Genomic DNA, 23,282 nt, shown 5'->3' on the forward strand with positions numbered 1-23,282 from the left:
ATATACAGTGTTTATCTCAGATTATTGATGATTACTTATTCGATAATTTTCTGAAATTCTGAAATGAATATTTAATATATTTATTCGGATTATTTTGCTAGATATGTCGAATAAACCCTTATGATTATTCGGATTTTATTTTTTTCAAAAAGTTATCAGTTAGTTATCGGTGGAGCTCGTTAGGAAAATCTGAATTTTTGTCAGGTACTGACGAATTTTACCGCCGTCGGCGATGAGCCTCGGTGAGCCGACGGTGGATGGTGATGAATTTATTCTAAGTCCTAATATGAATAAAAATATAAAATGCGAATAAGAGTAATAGTTAAATAATATCCGTGATTGGGATTCATGCAATTAGATTGTGATTTAGATTGTCATTGTAGTTGTTGTGAATTGATTTGACGTCGATATTGTGTTCGACGGGTAGTCCAATAAATAAAGGAGGCGCTGCTCGATTTCCGGGAAACTAAATTACATAAATAAGGGAACGTATCCGATGATTATCGGGACGTTGAGTGAATATATAAATATGTGTATGTGTTTATACGAATTTTGTTATATGATGTGATGAAATATTTCGCCTAATCGATAACCCTGATTTCATAAAATAAAAAGTATATGTATTTTCCGAAAACGAACACCAAACCAATCTTTAAGATGTGAACCCTATTTGTTGCGTATGTTATTACAATATTCATAATTATGAGTCGGATTTGAATATCGTTGGGTAAGAATTAATATCGAGGATATGTCAAGCATACCTAGACGCCTAACGTAGGGTATTTCGACCCTGTAAGTTATAGTCGGGAACCTGAAAGTGGACGATGGACTAAAGTTAACATAGTGGTCAGTCGACGAGCTCAGTAAAGTTTCAACAGAAAGACCTGAGTGTCGAAGTCGAATCCAATGAGATCTAGTGGTTGGACGTTAGAACCTGAGCAGCAGAGTCAGCTCAGAGTTGATCAGTAATAGTTGTAAAGCCTTGAAAGGCAAGTATTTCTGAACTTTTCTTCAAGATATATATTACCAATATTTTGAACTGTGTTATAACATGTCACTAGTATTCAAAATAACTCCTGTTTTATATTGCAAGAACTTTAAACCATTTAACCTTGAACCCTGATTTTCTTGATCTTGAGCCATAAGCCTCATTCTTTGTAATCTGTCCTTTGTTGATCTTCAGACACCAAACCATACAAATATAATACTACTCCCCAAAGGTATAACTACCAAACACCAAACACTGAAAGAGAATGATTTGAAAACACAGAAACTTTTATACTCTAATCATTCTTAATAACATCAAAGAGCCATATCCTGAAAAATCATTACTGGTCTAATACCTGACCCTTGTACAAACTGAAAACCGTTTCTTATACATACCCTGATATATCCTTGAGATATCCATGAGTTTCCTTACGTTTTTATGCAAATGTTTAACCATCATTGATTATGATCTTGTTTTATTGAATCATATTGTTATCATATGGAACTGCTTTAGGATTGGATAGTTTTTATTTATGTGGACCAGATTCGTGGTCAGACCATACCAATGGTCAAGTTAGGCCAATGTGTGCCTTGGATCCAGTAATTAGAGCAGTGATGTGTACTTCGTTCGGGGTTAGTGCGTGACTGATCAGCAGCCTAACCTTGGTTTTTAAAACTTAAAATGAATATCCAATTCTAATGATTAGTTAAAAAGAAACTTGATTCCTTTGAATCATCTCATTTGATCATTGTTTAACTTCAGTTATCGTTATCATGACTTGCTGAGCTAGTTAGCTCACCCTTGCGATTCTTTTATATATTTTACAGTTGAAAAGAATATGGATGATAGTGAAGTTCCTCAGTCCAAAGTGCGGGCTAAGGTTCCAGTCGAGTTGGATCGAGCTAGCAGAAGTTTCATGCTGTAAAGAGATAGTTAGTTTGTAAGAATGATTTTATTATAAATTATATGTTAAATTAGTGGGGATTTGGTACGATATAATAAATTAAGGTTGTGGCTTGTGTTCATACTTTAACCTGTTACGATCCGTGGTTTTGTGAAGCAGGGTCATTATAAATAATATTTCTTATACAGGTTGATATATTGTGTTTGTGTTGTGGACCCCAAACTTCTGACCCGGGTTTGGAGGGCGCCACATAAGCGACAGGACGGGGTACGGTCTATGAAGGTGTAAGAGGCTGGGTGACAGTCCATCCACGCGTGAGTGGCCGGGTAACGATCTAGCGCGAGGTCCTAATGCGGCCTGGGTGATGACCGGCGAGGAATTCATCCATCTACAGTAGAAAAGGTTACTTATTGGTATCTTTGCCTGATCAGCAAGATATCGGGTTTATGCCAAAATTCTTTTCTCCTTTCCAAATTCATTGGATATTGCAACTCTGCTCGAGGATCGTTATCTTCTCTCAGATTGGATTTGCACCTTGTTCCTTTACCAGCATTAATGGTACTACCTTCTGTTATAACGGTTGCACTTCTTCAAGCTATTCTACGCTACTTTTCCACCTCTTGATATGAGATTACCTATTCAAGAACCTCCATCTGGTTATTCTTATTTCACTGGACATTCGGCTGTGAGTGTATCTCTATAGTTTACCCTACATCCTGTTCTATACCCCCAGTTTAGAACTTGTCCTATGAAGCGATTGTACCTACGAGGATGGATTTGAGAGTTACAGTAAATAGTGAGCGCTTGAGTTATAAATCAAGGTGAGACGAAGTTTAGAGAGGAGATTTAAGTGTTTTAGAGGATAGCTTCTATCGGGTTAAAAGAAGCCCTTAGTGATTAAGCCACCTGTGAATAATTATGGGATGAACTAGATGAATTTTGAAAGAGTAAGAAAGAAAAGTATAAACCTGGAATTTTTGTGAAATTAAATGATGATGATATGATAAATGCGATATGTAAAGTAGTGATGTGATGTGGTACGGGCAAACTTTGTTCTATGAAATAGACTTGCTGACTATTGGATAGCCTGTTTTACTTAACTACTACAACGATAATGTTGGGAGTATTACCAGTATGTGAGCCTTGATGTGAAGCTACGAATAAGATAACATGCAACGACAATTGAAGTTTTTGTCGATTAAGGAAGGCAAATGGACCCTATAAAGGAGAAAAGGTAGATTGGAGTGAATGAATTTTTATGTAATTGTTTCTTTAATATGATACCTTGTTATAGGTCGGAAGGACAACAACCAACTCATATAGTAAGGACAACCAGGTTTGTGATTTTCCAAACTTTTAAAACAAGTTTTCGAAAAAGATCTTCCTTTACAAATTTCTAAAAGTCTTTTTGAATAAAATGATTTTTAAAAATTGGTTGTCAAGTTACTACTTGAGTTTTTTGTTTGTTAGAAAGTCCGGATTACCTGGAAGAATGCCGTTTCAGACTTAGTATTGTTAATTCAGAGGACAAAGTGATCCGCGATTATGAAGAAGTTGGTTATTCTTAACAGAAAGGTACAAATATTGTTTGATAAGATTAACAACAGAATCAGCGTACGGAGCAATTACTCATCCAATTACAGGACTATTCAAGTTCAAAGAATTCACTGATCTAACAGAAGTCTAAGTATGACTGAAGGAGATTGAGAAGATTTCCAGATTCCCTAAAAAAAAGAATATTACTAACACAAAGATTGCTATGTTGAATACTTCGGGGTTATTCTAAATTGAAAAAGGAAACTCGAGGTTGTCGGGTAGGGACGTCATTATGATTGAGTTGTTAAAGTATTATATGCAGAGGTGTGATGTTAAAGACGCAAGATGTGACAAGTAAGAATCTACCATAGTGCTTAATTTGCGAAGGCATTTCAACGTAATTTCTAAAAGTTATTATATGAAACAATGGAGATATGATCGAACAAGCTCGAAAGATGAATACAAGTGAAATGTGGATGGTGACCAATGGTATCGTTCTTGTCTTCAATATTACAGCGTATATTCCCTTTTTGATTCCTAAATAAGTATGAACTTCTTTTCTTAAATAAACTCCTTGCTATGATATTGAAAAGGAGGATATTGCATTCCTTTCAAATTTAATTATTTCCCTCAATTTTTGCTTTCTGATTGGGACAAACAGTGTTATGGTGAGACATTTTGTCAGAATGACGAAGAGTCGGGTGGGACGCCACCTAATCATATGCTGTATGCCATATGGTACGAAAGACTGGCCATCTTAAGTACCAATGTGGTTGTCTCATTCATATTCAAATTCTTACTTCTTCTTTCTTTTCAACTCTAATTTTTGTTGAATTTTGAATCTTTCTAGTCGTTTCGTTGTATTGTCATTTTTTGCAAGGAATTTTTAAACAGAAATCAACGTATCCTGAATCAAGTGGACGAAGTTCCATCTACGTCTTATGCATGGGAAGGAAATAAGGGCACCTGGCGAGGATTGCAAATCACTAGCCCCAGTCAGGGATGCACTAAGAATCAAGGGAATCTACTCCAATTAGGATACGTCTTCGAGAACGAGCTATGCGACTTTCCTGTGAAATATGTTGTTCAAATCACGGACATGACAACATGGATGACGATGGTAAGTACCTTATGCGTTAAAGTATTAAAAGATGTGAGAGAAACTTAATTGTTTATCTCTCAAGGTTTTGTAGATGAGATGAATTACCCTGTTGAATTGATAAGATTATGATTAAAGGACTAGCAAGTCAAGAACGTGTAGTTGTTAAAATAAGTGAGTACCAATGGTGAAATTGAAATTCCTGGCAATAAGTTGTGTAGAATTGATATTCTGGAAGGTAAGAGGATTTGATATTATTCTAAGGAATGGATTGACTACTAAAGCGTGATGTCCAGACAGACCGTCGTGACGAAAAGATAATTCTGAGGATGCCAAATGAGAAGGTGAGGAGGTTCAGAAGATAAAAGAAGGTAACGAATTTCTTAATGATAATTAAGGTGATCAAGATATGAGCATTATGGTGATTATGGAATACATAAAAGTCGGAAGCAAGCAAAGTTTGAAGATTTTTATAGTAATTAAGGAATTTCAAGATATGTTTTTGGATGAGTTATCAACATTTCCTTCGGATATAGAAATTGAGTTCGTGACTGATTTAGCACCTGAAATGAAGCCAGTGTCCAAGGCTCCGCACAGAATGGCGCCAGTTAAAGTGAAGGAGTTAGCAAAGTGAATGCAAGAAATACTAGAAGAAGAAACGATTAGACCTAGGGTACCCCATAAGGTGCACCGGTATTAAATGTTAATAAGAAAGATGGAAGTATGTGATTATGCGTCGACTAGCAAGAGCTCAACAAGTTTACTATCAAGAGCAAGTATCTGTTACCTTGACCCAATGATTTGTTTGATCAAATGAAGGAAGCAAAGCACTTTTATAAGACTGATTTAAGACTTGGTATTTCACCAATGGAAGATTAAACCTATGGATGTATCAAGGATAATTTTCAGAACTAAGTACTGTTCTCGTATTGTCATTAACTAATATACCAGTAATATTTGAATTGGATGGACAACACCTTTAAGAAATAAAGAAAGGCCAAAATGTACCAATAAAAGTAAGGAGTTCTACCATGGACCAGTTATTATTGAAAATTTGTGCAAGATTTCTTGGAAGTTGCAATACCTTGGACGAAGCTAACCGGGAAAAGCAAGAAGTTTTGTGAAATGGAGAAGGATGAAGGGAAAGTTTTGCGGAATTAAATGAAAGAATGGTTTCAGCACCTGTTTTATCAATTTAAAAGTATCAAGGAGGTTTGGTAGTTTATAGTGATGCTTCTCACTAGGGAATAGGAAGTGTGTTGATGCAGCACAATAGAGTTATTGTAGATGCATCCAGACAACCGAAACCTTATGAGTAGAAGTATCCTACCCATAATTTGGGATTAATAGTAATAATATTTATTTTGAAAGATTGGGAAACATAATATGTATGGAGAAAGGTGTAAGATCTATACAGACTATAAGAAGTTGAAGTATGTATTCAGGAGGAAAAGTAAAGATAGAGGAAAGCGATAAATAAAAAGAAGAGAACGAACATAGAGACTACATCAAAAGGATTAACTATAGGATTCTCGAAGTTAGAATTGGAAGCTAAAGTTCATAATCCAAAAGGAAGAAAGATGGATAGTGTGACCTTTCAGTTGAAGTTATGAAGGGAAAGATAAAATGTCAAGAGAAGATAATGGATCACGATGTTAGTAGTTAGAAAAAGGAAATTTATGCGCCCAGGAGAACGATCATGATATCCCCAGGTTCTCTTCCAGCACTTGGAAGTTACAAGTAGAAGAATTAAGAAATGAGATGCCACAGAGAATTCATAGTATAAAGTATATACTCTATTGAAGAGATGCCAAAATATATGGAAATAAAAGAAAAACAACGATAACCAGGTAAACGAAGGATATTTCAAAATGGATTAGAAAGTGTTGGACACGTCAAAGAATTAAGGTGAATTATTGGAGACCTAATGGATAAGGCAGACCCAGGGAATAGTTTTACAAGAAGTGAATCGTGAAAGGTACCAGTGATGTTCACGGAGAAAAGGAATGAAATTATAAGAGTATGTACTGATTGTCGGGAGTTTAACAAAACAATGAATAAGAAGAAGTGAGACCCTATAAAGAATTGATTACTTATGAGACCTAATTTAAGAAGGGTGTTATGTATTGAAAATTAACTTAAGATCTGACCTGAGAAAATATCAGAGATTACGATCAAAGTGAGTTCAGAGCATTGCAAGCTCTGATGATATTATGTGAAATGACAAGTGTATCAGGTGGCTACAAGGAATTAAGGAACGTGGTGTATAAGGAATACTTGGGTAAGTGAATTGTATTTATTGATAACATCCTCAGTTATTCAAAGAATAAGAAAGCCTGCATGGAATGCCCAAGGATTTTTCTCCAAAGATCAGAAGGAAAGCAACTATACGTTGAGTCTTCAAGAATGAAATTTTGACTAAGGTTAATCAAAGATTCTGAATTAATCCATTAACAACTACTTAAGCAAAGCCGTATGGTAACAGATGCCTTATGTCGACAGAAAGGATTGGATGTAATTAAGACCACCGAGGAGTTAGTAAACGAATTGGAAAGAGTAGAATCTGAAACTCAAATACTTAAAGATGATAATATATGAATATATGAGATTACTTTCCAGCCTTAACTAATGGAAAAGAGTAAAAGATGTTTAAATGTTTGGAAACCAAGTTGAAAAGAGTACCGCCTATTATCCTTGAATAGAGAATCAAGGTACAAAAATGATTCAGAAAAGGTAAAATATGTTGAGAGGTGGAGTTTTAAGGAAACACTGGAATGATCATTTATCAGCGATGTCAGCTTTGGAATGCCACTTTACCAAGCTTCATGTGAATGCAAGTGTAGGTCCCCATTTCTATTGAAATAAAGTGGGAGAAAGAAAGTTGTCAAATTCTAAGTTAGATTAGCACACCAAGAGCGTAATGAGATTGATTGAAGCAGCTCGGAGTAGACAAAGAAAGAAGGCGAAATTATATTGAGAAAGAATATGAATATAGAAATAGGACCAGTAGTGTTAGTAAAAGTATCGTCTTGTAAGAACTGGATAAGTCTAATTAGAAGGGACAGGTTAAGTCCTAAAATTAGTAAACCATTCTCGAAGTATGGATAAATATAGATAAAGTTGTTCATGAGTTGATGTTACCGTCACAACAGTGTGTACATATAATGTGTTTGGCCTGTCAAAATTAAAGCGATAAGTGTTTGATTTGAATTAAGGGATTGATCGGGAACCAATGGGGCTCTTGTCCAAGTTTGTTTTGCATATAGTGATCAATCCAAATTCTTGATCGTTAAAGGCGAGTCATTGGAAATGACTGTATATCTATAGTAAGTACGTTTGAAATCCTCGAGTAGAAGAGTCTACTTGGAAACTAAAGTCAGATATGCTTGACAAATATTCTCACTTGTGTAATTAGACCAGATTCTGAGGATAAAATATTTTTAAGGGGGGAAGGATATAACGACCCGTGTATTTTTGAATTATTTATATATGTGATTATTATGGAAATTATTAAATAAATAAGATATGTGTATTGGTTTTGACCGCTATGTGTTGTTTGATTATTATCCATATGTGATTTATAGTGTACCGGGTTATCCGCGCAATTAATTATGGAGTCGTATTGAATTATTTCTAATTTCAAAAGTGGATTTAGTGCAAATTTATTTGCATAAATATTGGGGATAATTCTAAAATTGTTTTTATGATTTTATAATTACAATAATTATTTTTAGAATTTTATAAAATTGAGAAATTAATATTTTATTAATTATTTATCTTTAAATGATTTTCTGAATGCTTTTATTTTTAAAATCCATATTTAATTCTAGAATTCTTCAAAAATTATGAAACTCATATTTATTCAAGTTTGGAATATTCCGAGAATTTTAAAATTATTTTGGAAATTTTCGGGATTAATTTTACGCGCTCGTTGTTTTGCTTCATTGATAAAAGCAGATATAAAGTGCATTTTAAAAATCATTTTAAAATTCCAAAATTCATGTTTTTATTTACTTTGGGATATTTATAATATTATAAGATTATTTTCGCGATTTTCGGGAACTATTTTAAGAGCACCTCGATTCGTATATATCGAAATGCGAAATAAAAACCGGGCTGCAGTCAGTAATGGGACACGTGTTCCTTTCCTGTTAAACCAGCAAGCAAGGTGGCAGCAACTGAGTAATTGAATAAGAAAATGAATTTATATAATCAATTTTTTTTCATTATCCTCTCATCTCTCCTCTCGGTTCTCTCTCATCGATATCTCTTTCTCTTGATTTCTCTTATGATTTCTTTGATTACTCCTTTATCTTCTCCCCATCATTCCGTTCCTTATTGTGCCTTGTGTTCCCAGAGGCCGTGCCGCCCATTTCCAGTGTCTCCGCCGCCGCCGCCCTTCCTTTAACTTCCGGTGAGGAGGTACGGTGGCGCGGTGTGCGCCTGTTTTGTGTGGTTGATTATGCGTGCTTGCTGTGTGATTATGATTCTATGTTGCATGTGTACTGACTGTGTTTTGTTTCTTCCTGGTGTTTCTAAATTCCGGCGATTATTCGCCACTGTCCTGTGGCTGTTGTTCGATGTTCATGAATATAAATTGTATACTCTGTAATTCTGATATACAGTGTTTATCTCAGATTATTGATGATTACTTTTCGATAATTTTCTGAAATTCCGAAATGAATATTTAATATATTTATTCGAATTATTTTGCTAGATATGTCGAATAAACCCTTATGATTATTCGGATTTTATTTTTTTGAAAAAGTTATTAGTTAGTTATCGGTGGAGCTCGTTAGGAAAATTTGAATTTTTGTCAGGTACCGACGAATTTTACCGCCGTCGGGGATGAGCCTCGGTGAGCCGACGGTGGATGGTGATGAATTTATTCTGAGTCCTAATATGAATAAAAATATAAAATGCGAATAAGAGTAATAGTTAAATAATATCCGTGATTGGGATTCATGCAATTAGATTGTGATTTAGATTGTCATTGTAGTTGTTGTGAATTGATTTGACGTCGATATTGTGTTCGACGGGTAGTCCAATAAACAAAGGAGGCGCTGCCCGATTTCCGAGAAACTAAATTACATAAATAAGGGAACGTATCCGATGATTATCGGGACGTTGAGTGAATATATAAATATGTGTATGTGTTTATAAGAATTTTGTTACATGATGTGATGAAATATTTCGCCTAATCGATAACCCTGATTTCATAAAATAAAAAGTATATGTATTTTCCGAAAACGAACACCAAACCAATCTTTAAGATGTGAACCCTATTTATTGCGTATGTTATTACAATATTCATAATTATGAGTCGGATTTGAATATCGTTGGGTAAGAATTAGTATCGAGGATATGTCAAGCATACCTAGACGCCTAACGTAGGGTATTTCGACCCTGTAGGTTATAGTCGGGAACCTGAAAGTGGACGATGGACTAAAGTTAACATAGTGGTCAGTCGACGAGCTCAGTAAAGTTTCAACAGAAAGACCTGAGTGTCGAAGTCGAATCCAATGGGATCTAGTGGTTGGACGTTAGAACCTGAGCAGCAGAGTCAGCTCAGAGTTGATCAGTAATAGTTGTAAAGCCTTGAAAGGCAAGTATTTCTGAACTTTTCTTCAAGATATATATTACCAATATTTTGAACTGTGTTATAACATGTCGCTAGTATTCAAAATAACTCCTGTTTTATATTATTGCAAGAACTTTAAACCATTTAAACTTGAACCCTGATTTTCTTGATCTTGAGCCATAAGCCTCATTCTTTGTAATCTGTCCTTTGTTGATCTTCAGACACCAAACCATACAAATATAATACTACTCCCCAAAGGTATAACTACCAAACACCAAACACTGAAAGAGAATGATTTGAAAACACAGAAACTTTTATACTCTAATCATTCTTAATAACATCAAAGAGCCATATCCTGAAAAATCATTACTGGTCTAATACCTGACCCTTGTACAAACTGAAAACCGTTTCTTATACATACCCTGATATATCCTTGAGATATCCATGAGCTTCCTTACGTTTTTATGCAAATGTTTAACCATCATTGATTATGATCTTGTTTTATTGAATCATATTGTTATCATATGGAACTGCTTTAGGATTGGATAGTTTTTATTTATGTGGACCAGATTCATGGTCAAACCATACCAATGGTCAAGTTAGGGCAATATGTGCCTTGGATCCAGTAATTAGAGCAGTGATGTGTGCTTCGCTCGGGGTTAGTGCGTGACTGATCAACAGCCTAACCTTGGTTTTTAAAACTTAAAATGAATATCCAATTCTAATGATTAGTTAAAAAGAAACTTGATTCCTTTGAATCATCTCATTTGATCATTGTTTAACTTCAGTTATCGTTATCATGACTTGCTGAGCTAGTTAGCTCACCCTTGCGATTCTTTTATATGTTTTACAGTTGAAAAGAATATGGATGATAGCGAAGTTCCTCAGTCCAAAGTGCGGGCTAAGGTTCCAGTCGAGTTGGATCGAGCTAGCAGAAGTTTCATGCGGTAAAGAGATAGTTTGTAAGAATGATTTTATTATCAATTGTACGTTAAATTAGTGGGGATTTGGTACGATGTAATAAATTAAGGTTGTGGCTTGTGTTCATACTTTAACCTGTTGCGATCCGTGGTTTTGTGAAGCAGGGTCATTATAAATAATATTTCTTATACAGGTTGATATATTGTGTTTGTGTTGTGGACCCCAAACTTCTGACCCGAGTTTGGAGGGCGCCACATAAGCGACAGGCCGGGGTACGGTCTATGAAGGTGTAAGAGGCTGGGTGACAGTCCATCCACGCGTGAGTGGCCGGGTAACGATCTAGCGTGAGGTCCTAATGCGGCCTGGGTGATGACCGGCGAGGAATTCATCCATCTACAGTAGAAAAGGTTACTTATTGGTATCTTTGTCTGATCAGCAAGATATCGGGTTTATGCCAAAATTCTTTTCTCCTTTCCAAATTCATTGGATATTGCAACTCTGTTTATAATTTTCATAACAGAGGTTTTCAAGGAGTGTATGAAATATATATATATAGGTTTATATATATATCGGGAGTTAATGAAGTATCTCGTAACTTCATTATTTATAATGATATTTCAAAGATTGAATCTATTCAAGTCTTTTCTTGTAGTCTCATCTATGTGATGAACTTTTGAAACTGATGATACCTTGAACGGTGGTAGTTCAAGTAGTATCCTGAAAAGATATAAGTATATTGGAGTATCTTGTAACTTCATCTTTTCAACTTATATCTGGTTAATGATTATCTTATGCATGACAAAGATTTTCACAAAAACGTTGAGACAAGGTTAGATATATGAGATCACCTTGTAACGATATTTTTATACAGTTATAAACTGGAACTCTGTGTATATTATGCATGAAAGAGGACTTCCAAGATTTTGAAAAGTATATATACATATATACTAAATATTTTGTGACTTGGTCGCGATAAGATATCAAAGTTGGTTCATTTCTTCTTGACCAAGACTTTCATGAGTACTATGAGAATGCTCATATATTGTTAACTATTATACATATTATTTCGGTGGGCTTGTTGCTCACCGTTGCTTTCTTCTTTCATCACACAACAATAGATAGACAAGATGAATAGGACCAAGCTCCCAATTTGCGAGCGGATAGGAAACGTTCCGCAGTTTCCTGTAGGCGTTGATGCCGCTGTAGCTGAGGTAGGTACTACCAATAGGCTAGGCTTTCAACTATTGATAAACCAGACTTATGTGTATTATGAATTGTAATAATGGCAAAGAATATGTAAATTATTCAGAAACCCTTTTGAGGTGAAATGTTTTATAATTGTGGAATAAAATGACTTATGTTATTTTTGGTATTCATCTCTGAGACTATAACTTGTGGTGTGTGCGTATATTGTGGGGTCACAGTACGCAGTAGTTGGTTGTTTATAAAGATTGAGTGTTATTAAGAGAAATGGAACTCGTGACAACCCGGATCCCCGACCCCGGATTTAGGGGTGTTACAGAAATGGTATCAGAGCAAAGCGTTATAAACCTCAGAGATGATGTGGCGTTAAGATAATAAGTTCACTACGATAATAAGAACTCTTGCCAAGTTCATAGTCGGGCTAACTAACGTAGTACTGACAGTTAAAACCCTTATGGGAACCCTTATAAATATCATGATAGTAACATAGTTCGTTCTCGTATAGGGCAGCGGGGCACCAAACCCTGAGGTTCAGGAGCATCAGCATGAGGATATTTTATTACATGCTGGAGATCAAATTGTGAATCCGATAGGGTACCCTAACGAGGGACCGGATGAGATTCATATTGAGAATGTTGTGGTTGAGGATGTTATTCCAGAAGGGATTGTTGCTGAGGAGGATCTCGTGGAGGATCCTAACGAGAATGAAGAGAGGACCGCTGAGGAATTGATGACCGTAGTCAGGGCGGCTACCAGAGCTAGAATGGCCTTGAGGGTGGCACTAGAGGATGAAGAGTTACCAAGGGCACCACATCATCAATTATACCAGTAGGAGACCCTCTCCCAAAGGTTCTGGTAGACATTCATGAGGTTCTACCAATTCCTGTTCCCTCCCTTGTACATAGCCCAGCATCTACAGAGGAAATGCCACCTTTATCTCCTGCACCATTATCACCCGATACCGTGCTTGGTTATCCATTTGGATCTCCTGGGTCTGCACCACCTGCACCCCATGGATTGCTAGATGCTACCACTCAGGCTTCTCTTATCGCCAATTATCATATGACTTTGGGTGGCCTGTCTGAGGCCCGTAATGTTAGAAGTGATCTGTTGGACCGATTTACTGCACCAAGAATTGAGGGCGGGGTACTTCCGGCAGGATTAACTTATAGCATGGAAAGGATTGAGGCTACCACCCGAATTACAGCTAGAGGCCATCTTGAGGGTCAGATTGATCCAGCTCTACTTGCTACTATCTTAGACCTCATCACCGCCTTAATGGAGCAGGTTAGGGATATCGTGCGTGCCCGCATTTCTTGATCCAGAATAGTGTGCAGGGTCTGGGCAATCAGACAAGGATTACATGCAGCACCACTTTTGGAGGATTAGCCTAAGTTATGAATGATTAGTTTTTAATGACTAGATGATTATCTGTGGTAGTACTTTTGGGACAGAAGCGATCAGGCCAAATGATGTAATTCTCTTTCAGGTGTTTAGTTGTTGTACCCTCGAACAAATGGTTATATATATATATTCGTTCCTTTCAGTTCAGATTAGTTTGTGGTGAATAAGTTCATATTGTTAATTGCACTATTAACACTTAAGAGTGTCATGAAGTTATAGATCTTTAGAATTCATAATTTACGATCATGTAAGGACTGAACGAGGGAAAGAATTAAGCAAATTAAGTAAGACAAATATAAAGAGATTCTCAAAATTTTTCCAAGCATTATGCCCCCACGAAGAATAAGATTTGGGGTAAACCCTGAATGTGATAATCAGGGAGGTCGCAATTAAGATATAAGGAACCCTGAACATAATGAAGTGGAAAATGAGACGGTCCTCCTATGAGGCAATTCATGGACCTGCCTAAACAAAACTAATACTTTTACCCCCAAACACCACCCTGAGGAAATATTATGGTGTGAAATTCTTTCAGGACCTTTAAGTCGCTAAGCTCTCAGAGTTCCAAGAAACAAGCTGACCCAGTCGAGGCAAGATCCTGGCTAAAGGAAATAGAGGAATCATTTGAGATTCTAAATGATTGATGAAGCACAAAAGACTATTTTTGCCACTTACCTTCCTAAGAGAGAGGCCACCCGCTGGTGGAAGGCTAAGGAAGATAGAGAGATAGTGTAAAAGCTTTAGATCCAGAACAAAGGCGGACGAGTATGATGAATTATGAAGCTAAGTTGTAAAAGTTGTCAAGATTCATTCTGATGACAAGAATCCCATAACGACGTGATGTTTGAAGTCAATGAGTAGTGGGTTCATGAAATGATTGTAATAGAAAAGAAACTGAAGTGGAAAGGAAAATAAAGACAATAGAGTTTGAGGAATGATAAGGGAGTTGGGTATGAGGAAACCCTAAAGACTCGTAGCAATAGAAATAGAAAAGTATGTAATCGTTAGGATGAGGGTGATTCCCCATGAGTTAAAGTTGATGGTTGAAGGCATAAGAGATACATATATTTTATTCCCTGTAAGTTGGGAGGATTCGAGGAAACCTTGAGATAGTTCGAAGGATAAATAATGAGACGCGGATAGACTGAGGAGACAAGAAAGTAAGAAATTAGGAAAATTGGATGAAGGAAGTGACCTTCAAGAATGTGAAGTGTAAGACCGGTGGCATGATACCCAGAAAGGGAGATGCCAGGTATGAAAGATATCCCAACATTGAGATGACTATTGAGATAAATAGCAAAACTAAATGAGGAATTATTAAGAAGAAGTTCACGTTGAACACGACCAATATCTTCCAGAACATCCTTGTTATCGTTACCAAATTAGGCAAGAAAAGCGGATAACCGTTGTTATCTTTTTGAGGCCATATTAATTGACCTCATTTTGAATACAGAGGTTATTGTGAAATTGGTATAGACTATCGAGGTGGGAATGATCGAATAAGATAATCTATCAAGGATATATGACTTGATTTATCCATGGAAGGATGTAAGTACCTTTTTAAAGGTGAAGTTAAGGATATAACTTCGATAACTTGAGATGAACCCTAGGGGAATTCATAAAGATTGGCATTTCGCCCTTAATAGGGACAGTATGAGTTTTGATAGTATGGAACGAAGGACTAAGGTAACAACAACCTTTAAAGGTCAGTAGAGAAATTTTTCTGAAGTACATAGACAATGGTTCTAGTATTAGTAAATGGTATTTTGATATGCCCTGTATCTAGGGAATACAGGAGGAACGATTCAAGGATAACCTTAGAGGTTTTACAAGGAGAAAGGTAATATTCAAAGTTCTCAAGAATAGAAATTTTGATGACGGAAATATGACGTAATTATAATAATGCCAGGTGGGGCACGTGTTGAACCATAAGAAAGTATAGATCGATCCAATGAGAGTCGAGATTGGTGAAAACAAGAAGGACCCAAGATAAGAGACGTCCTAAGTATGATCGAGAGTCAGTCGTGGCAATGTTCACATCTAAAGACTAAGGGAATGACTTATGGAAAAAAATGGTGATATATTTTTTTTTACCAAAGCGTAAGGAAGAGCATCTTCACATAAGCAGTGATTGAAATGAGGTAGAAAAATTATTTGGAGGTGGTTAAAATGACATTGACTGTAAGGAAATTTTACTATCAGGAAAGGCTAAAGAGGTGGCCGACACTTTAAAGGTAAGAGGATAATTATAGGCGCTTGTGCCAGAGGAATACAGTGATGATGGTTAAAGCTGTGAAGGTTGTATTATGGTTTGGAAGATTGACATTCCTTCTGATGACTGTGCAATACCCAACCGTAATAGTAGTTTGGTAAAGATTTAATTCATGTAATCGCCGTGAGGGGGCTTTCTATCTTAGAAGGTCCTATCTTGAGATAAGCCAGGAGCATATTACGAAAGGACTAAATGAACCTTTGAGCTTCATGTCTCCCAGTAAAGAAATATGGTTAATAATGGTATTAGCCTGCTATCGTTGCTTTGATTGAAACTCTTCTGCAATTTTATCTACTTCATGTCATGTATGTACGTCAGGTTCAGGAATGTTCTTCACGAATCAAGAGTGGTGATTATGTTACCTCCTTAGAAGATTTTTATACGGCATATATGGACTCCGTATGATTAGATATTAAGATTCCGAGGAAAACAAATGACTACCGTAGGTCCGTGGTGGACTATAGTAATGCATCAACGATTCTATGAATATTTATACAATGACAACTGTGAGAGTTGTATTAGAATGGATGTTGAGATTGAGTACCACTAATCGGGTCGTGGTGATGTATAAGTTATCATTGATAGACTAATTAAGTCGATTATCTACCTATTGAATATTTATTCCTTCTTATCGACAAAGAGTAGTATTACTATACGAAGAAGGTTATAGATTAGTAATGGATTCTAGTAACTATGATGTCTAGAATGAAATCCGAGATTCGATTTTTACTGTCGAGGGAGTTTCAAAAGTGAGTGTTTATGAACTCGAGCAAGAGCATGGATCCATGGAATGATGGACGGAATAGTAAATATTCTGGCACGTGAAATGCGATGCTATGATACTTGATGTTGATATATATACACATATGTTTTGTTCTCCTATGACAAACCTCTATAGTTCAGGGGTAGATTCCAAGCCAGATATTTGTGGCAGTATTTTTCATATTTGTGACATTTATTGGCAATATTTGTGTTGCCAACGTCAACGTGGAGAGGGAGTCAGAAACATTTTTGTTGCCAACGTCAACATGTTAAGGGAGTTGGCAAAATTTGTGTAGGTTGGAATAGAAGCTGAAGTGCTCAAGATGGTTTCCGTTTTTGTTTTTTTACCCCTAGAAGTTGACTTTAACTATTATTTTGCAAAAAAAACAGAAATTTTAATGGTGTTTGTATGTAATACTTTTAAGGAATGTATTAAAATTAAAAATGTTGTATTGACTATTATAATAATTTTGTCATACGAAGGATGGGAGGTTGTTGAGCAGAAAGTTGATGACATGAGCAAAAATAAATAGATCTATTGAGACAAGACTATTTTTTTTGCTAATTAAGACAACAATACTTTTTTTTTTGCTAAATAAGACAACAATACTTTAAATGTAATAAAGTAATAACTAAGTTAATATGGGTGGAATAAAGGACCATGGGGAAAAAATGAAATTATATTTAGGATAATTTATGATTTAACAACCGGCATACACATACAAAATGGGAGTCAAGCTAGCAAAGCAGTAAGAAATATTTATATTGTAAATGATGTTGTGAATATTCATGCTGGTCCAATAATATTAAAACGCTAAACCTAAAAATAAGATGTCTAAGAAGAAATTTATTTATTGATTATCAATAACATGAATTATTATTTAGCAGGTAAAGTGAGCGAAATGTGTAATCTATACTATATTATAACAGTTGAAACATTAAAATTTTGGTTGTTAGGTTGGTCGGTCATTCTAATTTTTAATAGATATTAAAGTTAACTTATTCTCCCAATTTAAATTTTAATTTATATTGAACTCTGTATTATTTTTGATAAACTATATTAATATATTTGATTTTAAAGTCAAGTCTTCTATAAATTCAAATTCTAATTTATATTGATATCTATATAATTCTAATTGCTACCGAAGTCAACTTATTCTAAAAAATTAAATTTTATTTAATTATTTTCTATAACAATCTTTACGGTAACAAATAATTTAATTATTATATAGATATTATAGATATTTAAATCTATAGACAAAATAATAAAAGTTTGGTTGGTCGGTCGGTCATTCTAATTCTAATTAATATAAAGTCAACTTACTATTAAAAGTTAATTTATCAAAATATAATTCGACTAACTAAAACACAATTATATATAATATTTTTATGGGTTAAAACAAAATTAACATATCGAACTGGGGTTAAAAAATTATAATCAAGCTAAAAATAATTAGTAGAATTTTGTCGGTGAAATGGATAGAAAATACATCCTAAAGACACATTAAATATCGCATTAGTTATACTTGAAATTCTTGTCCAAAACCCAATACAAACCAGGTTGATCAAGGGGTGTCACAGACTAAGGACGACCCAAGTAGTCAAGGCCCATGTGTAGAGGTCGTCAAAGCCCACGAGCACAAGTCGTCAAAGTCCACGAACATAAATGGTTCACGGACTAGGCCCAATACGGCTGAAAGACCAGAGACCTGACGTCCAACATGAACACTAACTCCTACAAGGAAGAATATAGAATCTCTTACCTTACAGGAATCCTAATTACCATCTAAGTTGGATACTTGTCTATCAAGTCTCCCAACATAAGTCTAACCCTAGATTCACCTCTATATAAAGGGCTCTACCCCTCAACCTAGAATAACATTTTTGGCTAGATTCTCTACAACACAGAGATACCTAGGCATCTTGTGAGGATAGCCAGTCCACGACCGCAAGCGCATGCATTAAAGCTCGAAATTCACAAATCCTAGCATTAAATACTAACAAACCCTAGTTTTTATTCCATAACATTTAGCGCCGTCTGTGGGAAAACAACAACAACCATGGTGAACAGATGAAGCAGAACTACCGGTGGAACCACCGATGCAATCCCCACGAGGAAACTCTCGTCCTTCATTGAGATTCAACCATACTCGACCTATGCCACTCAAGGTGGTGCAAGTCCAGCAGCGACTACTGACGCCCAACCTTAAGGGATGAATCCCCCTCTTCAGCAAGTGCATGCTCTCAGCCTGTTGGGTATGAGTACTCAACTATCATGACCCCAAGGACTAGAAACCTACCTTACGGGATGCCCCTCTACCCTGAGTTTGGAGGAGGTGGCCCATCTAACCAAGGAGAAGGACAAGGGCAGATGTCCCAATACATCCGTGGCTTAGCTCCAATCCCTGAAGATCAATATTTCTTTAGGCCTTACTCTGTTATAGACTCGGATTCATCAGAGGAGGAGACCGCCCCAAGAAGGTGGTGTGCTGGTAAGGAGCCCCAACATGTAGGGTCCCAACAACATCGGAGGATCCAAGGGACGATTCCCAAAGATGTACAAGAGAGGATCAGGGCTCATAAAGCCGAGATCAAAAGATTGAAGCTTGATCTAGAGATGCACGAGACACCAAGGCCCCCACCTGCAGCAAGACCAAGGGACATTCCTCCCCTCACAAACCTAGAAGGTCCAACATCAAGGAAAAGAGTGGTAACCCTAACGGCCAACCCGAATGACTTGATGCCTTTAGGAGATCCTAATGATCCAAATCCTCTGTTCACCAAAGAGATTATAAACGCTAACATCTTGAGGAAGTTCAAGATGCCTACCATCAAGGCATATGATGGAACTTACAATCAGCTAATCATTTCAGTCCAACGCTCTGTTGTTATAGCCCGTGGATGACGCAATCAAGTGCCAGGTATTTTCTCAAATCCTATCGAGTATGGCTCAAATATGGTACAGCCGTCTACCCCTAATTCAATTGTTTCCTTAGAGAACTGAGACAGGCCTTCATCTAGCAGTTTATTAGTGGCAGAATTCACGAGAAAAGCTCGGGTTCTCTCATGGGTCTTGTACAAGGAGCGAAGGAGTCCCTTAGAGACAATCTGAACCGATTCACGAATGAGGCCTTGAAGGTCCCCATATCTCGACGACAAGGTAGACATGATAGGCCTACAGCAAGGGACTAGGGATGAGTTCTTCTAGATGTCCCTGGACAAACACCCCCTGAAAGTATGTTGCAACTCCAGGATAGGACCGAAATGTATATCAAGGTGGAGGAAACTATGAAGAAGACAGTGGTGAATAATGAACCCGAAGGCAACAAGAAGTGGAAGACATATTAGAAGTACGATGCTAAAGACAAATATCCTCGAACTGGCAGAAACACTGACTCCACTTCTAAGAAGAATCAATCGCTGAGGTTCACCGAGTATGTAAGGCTTAATGCAACGAGAAGCTAGATCCTTTTGAAAATAGAGAAGGACAAAGAGTTCAGATGGCCGAAGCCATTAAGGGGAGACCTCGAGAAAAAAGATAAGAGCTGATACTATAGGTTCCATAGAGATGTTGGTCATGATATCGATGATTATAGACAACTAAAGGATGAGATTGATATTTGATCCGAAGAGGAAATTTTGGGCGCTTCACCAAGGGTGAAAAGGATGGAGACCAAAAAAAAATAATGATCGAAGAGACGACCATTAGAGAGGAAATGGCCGAGATCGAAACTCACATCCCTGAGGGCTAGTAATCAACATGATCTTAGGAGGTCCTACAACTGTTGGGATGATGAAGAACTTTCTAAAGGCTTATATTAGGGAGGTTATGAATATAGTCGGAGATATTCCCAAATGTACTAAAACAGAGATGACACTCGAGTTTGGCGACCCAGACCTTGAGAGTTTTAAATTTCCTCATGATGGCCCTTTGGTTATCACTCCAATCATTGGGAACTGTCCCGTCAAGAGGGTCCTAGTTGACAATGGAGCTTTCGTGGATATTCTGTTCCATGACACATTTCTAAGGATGGGGCACAATAACTCACAATTGACTCCTTCCGATGCAACCATCTACAGGTGTAATCAAGTGGAATACCAAGTCGATGGGGCAATTCAACTTCCCGTGACTATTGGAGAAGAGCCCAGAGAGGCCACACAGATGTTAAACTTTTAGATTGTCAAGGAAGCCTCTACATACAATGCTATTATGGGAAGAACATGGATTCATATGTTCAAAGCCGTGCCTTCAACTTACCCTGGTGCTGAAGTTCCCAGTCGATGAGGAAAAAGGAGATCATAAAATGGCCTGCAGCTGCTACGTTACATCACTTATGCCCGATGGAGTTGGGGGAAGGTTCTCCCTATAGAAGACATGGATGTCCGTTAGAATGAAGAACTTCAGGGGAAGCCAACAGAGGACTTGACCCCAATCCTTTTAGATCCTTTAGACCCGAATAAGGTCACATATGTTAAAGCATTTTTGGAGAAGCCCTTGTAAGGCCAGCTAACTACATTCTTACAAAAGAACAATAATGTATTTCCTTGGACAATAACTAACATGCCTGGAAAGAACCCTGATCTTATAATTCACATGTTAAATATCGATCCAACTCGAAAGGATGTTAAGCAGAAGAAGAGAACTTATGCCCCGAATAGGTTGAAGGCCATCAAACAGGAGGTCGCGAAGCTCGTAAAAGCTGGATTCATCTAGGAAGTGCAATTCCCCGAGTGGCTGCCTAACCCTGTTATAGTTAAGAAAGCTAATGAAAAGTGGAGGATGCGCATTGACTTTACTGATCTAATTGATGAATACCCAAAGGACTGTTATACCCTACCTAGGATTGATACCCTGATCGATGTCACCGCTAAACACGAGATGCTGAATTTCATGGATGGCTTCAGCGGTTACAATCAGATCAAAATGCACAAAGACGACATCCTCAAGGTATCTTTCATAATCGACTACAGTGACTTTTGCTATTTTGTTATGACTTTTGGATTAAATAATGCATGAGCTACTTATCATAGTTTGGTGAATAAGATATTCGCCCATCTAATTTGAAAGACCATGGAAGTATATGTTGATGACATGTTAGTCAAAAGCCTAGCCAAGGACGATCATATTAGTCATCTCAAAGAGGCATTCATAGTACAGAGGCATGACAAGATCATGTTAAATATCGGCAAGTATTCTTTTGGTGTTGAGTCTGTAAAACACCCGAAGGGGCCCAGAAAAGTCGTTTTTCGGGAAACAAGAAAATTTATAAAATGACCGGATGTTTGGAATATTGACATGGTATAGGCCATACTAGGAGAAATAAGGCCAATGATTTGTATAAATTATCATCTATTGAAACACTATTTGGGCCGTACAACTTTTGATATAAAAGCATTTGACTCATAATAAAACATCTGATAATTACCCAGAACACATTCTGACAAAATAGAATACACGTAACATATAATAGTTAGGGTTTTATAACTCAACACACTTAATGGCATATTAAAACACATAATTCTCCTTTATTAAGATATAATACATGCGTAATTTCTCAGTCGTTACATCCTTCCCCCTTAATCGGATTCTGTCCTCAAAATCTTGTTAGGAAAATAATTGGGGATACTTTTCAAACATTTCACTTTCAAGTTCCCAGGTTGACTCTTCAACCATAGGATTTCTCCAGAAGACTCTCACTAGTGGTACATATTTATTCCTTAATACTCTCTCTTGTCGATCTAAAATTCTTATTGGTTGTTCTATATAAGACAAATCTGCTTGAAGCTCTATCGGCTCATATTCTATTACATGCCTCGAATCAGGATTATATTTCTTAAGCAATGACACATGAAACATGTTATGAATGTGCTGCATATGGGGCGGTAAGGCTAACTCGTATGTGACTTTTCCGACTTTCTTCAAAATTTCAAATGGACCAACATATTGTGGCTTTAGTTTGCCCTTGTTGCCAAATCTAGCCAATCATTTCCATGGTGATATCTTCAGTAAGACATGTTCTCCTTCTTGGTAACTCACATCCTTCCTGGTTTGATCTGCATATTTGCGTTATCGATTTTGTGCTGCTTCAAGTCACTTTTGGATAAGCTCTACTTTTTCCTTGGTTTGCTGAATCAGTTCCGGACCTAAAATTTTGCGTTCTCCAACTTCATCCCAACATACAGGTGACCTACACTTCCTTCCATATAAGGCTTCATAAGGTGGCATTCCAATGCTAGCATGATAGCTGCCGTTATACGAGAATTTACTAGCGATAAATGTTCGTCCTAACTGCCTTCAAAATCTATTGCACACACTCGTAGCATATCTTCTATTATTTGAATCATCCTTTCACTTTGCCCGTCCGTCTGTGGATGATAAGCAATACTCATATTTATTCTAGTACCAAGGCATTCCTGAAACTGTCTCTAGAACCTCGAACTAAAACGGGGATCTTGATCAGATACAATGGATACAGGCACTCCATGTCGCATCACTCTCTCCTTAAGATACAGGTGCACTAACTTATCAAGTAAAAATATTTCGTTGATTGGGAGAAAATGTGCTGACTTTGTTAATCTGTCAATAATAATCCAAATCGCATCATGGTTTGC

The sequence above is a fragment of the Apium graveolens genome, chromosome 9, assembly GCF_009905375.1.
Source record: "Apium graveolens cultivar Ventura chromosome 9, ASM990537v1, whole genome shotgun sequence".
In the NCBI taxonomy this organism is placed as follows: domain Eukaryota; kingdom Viridiplantae; phylum Streptophyta; class Magnoliopsida; order Apiales; family Apiaceae; genus Apium; species Apium graveolens.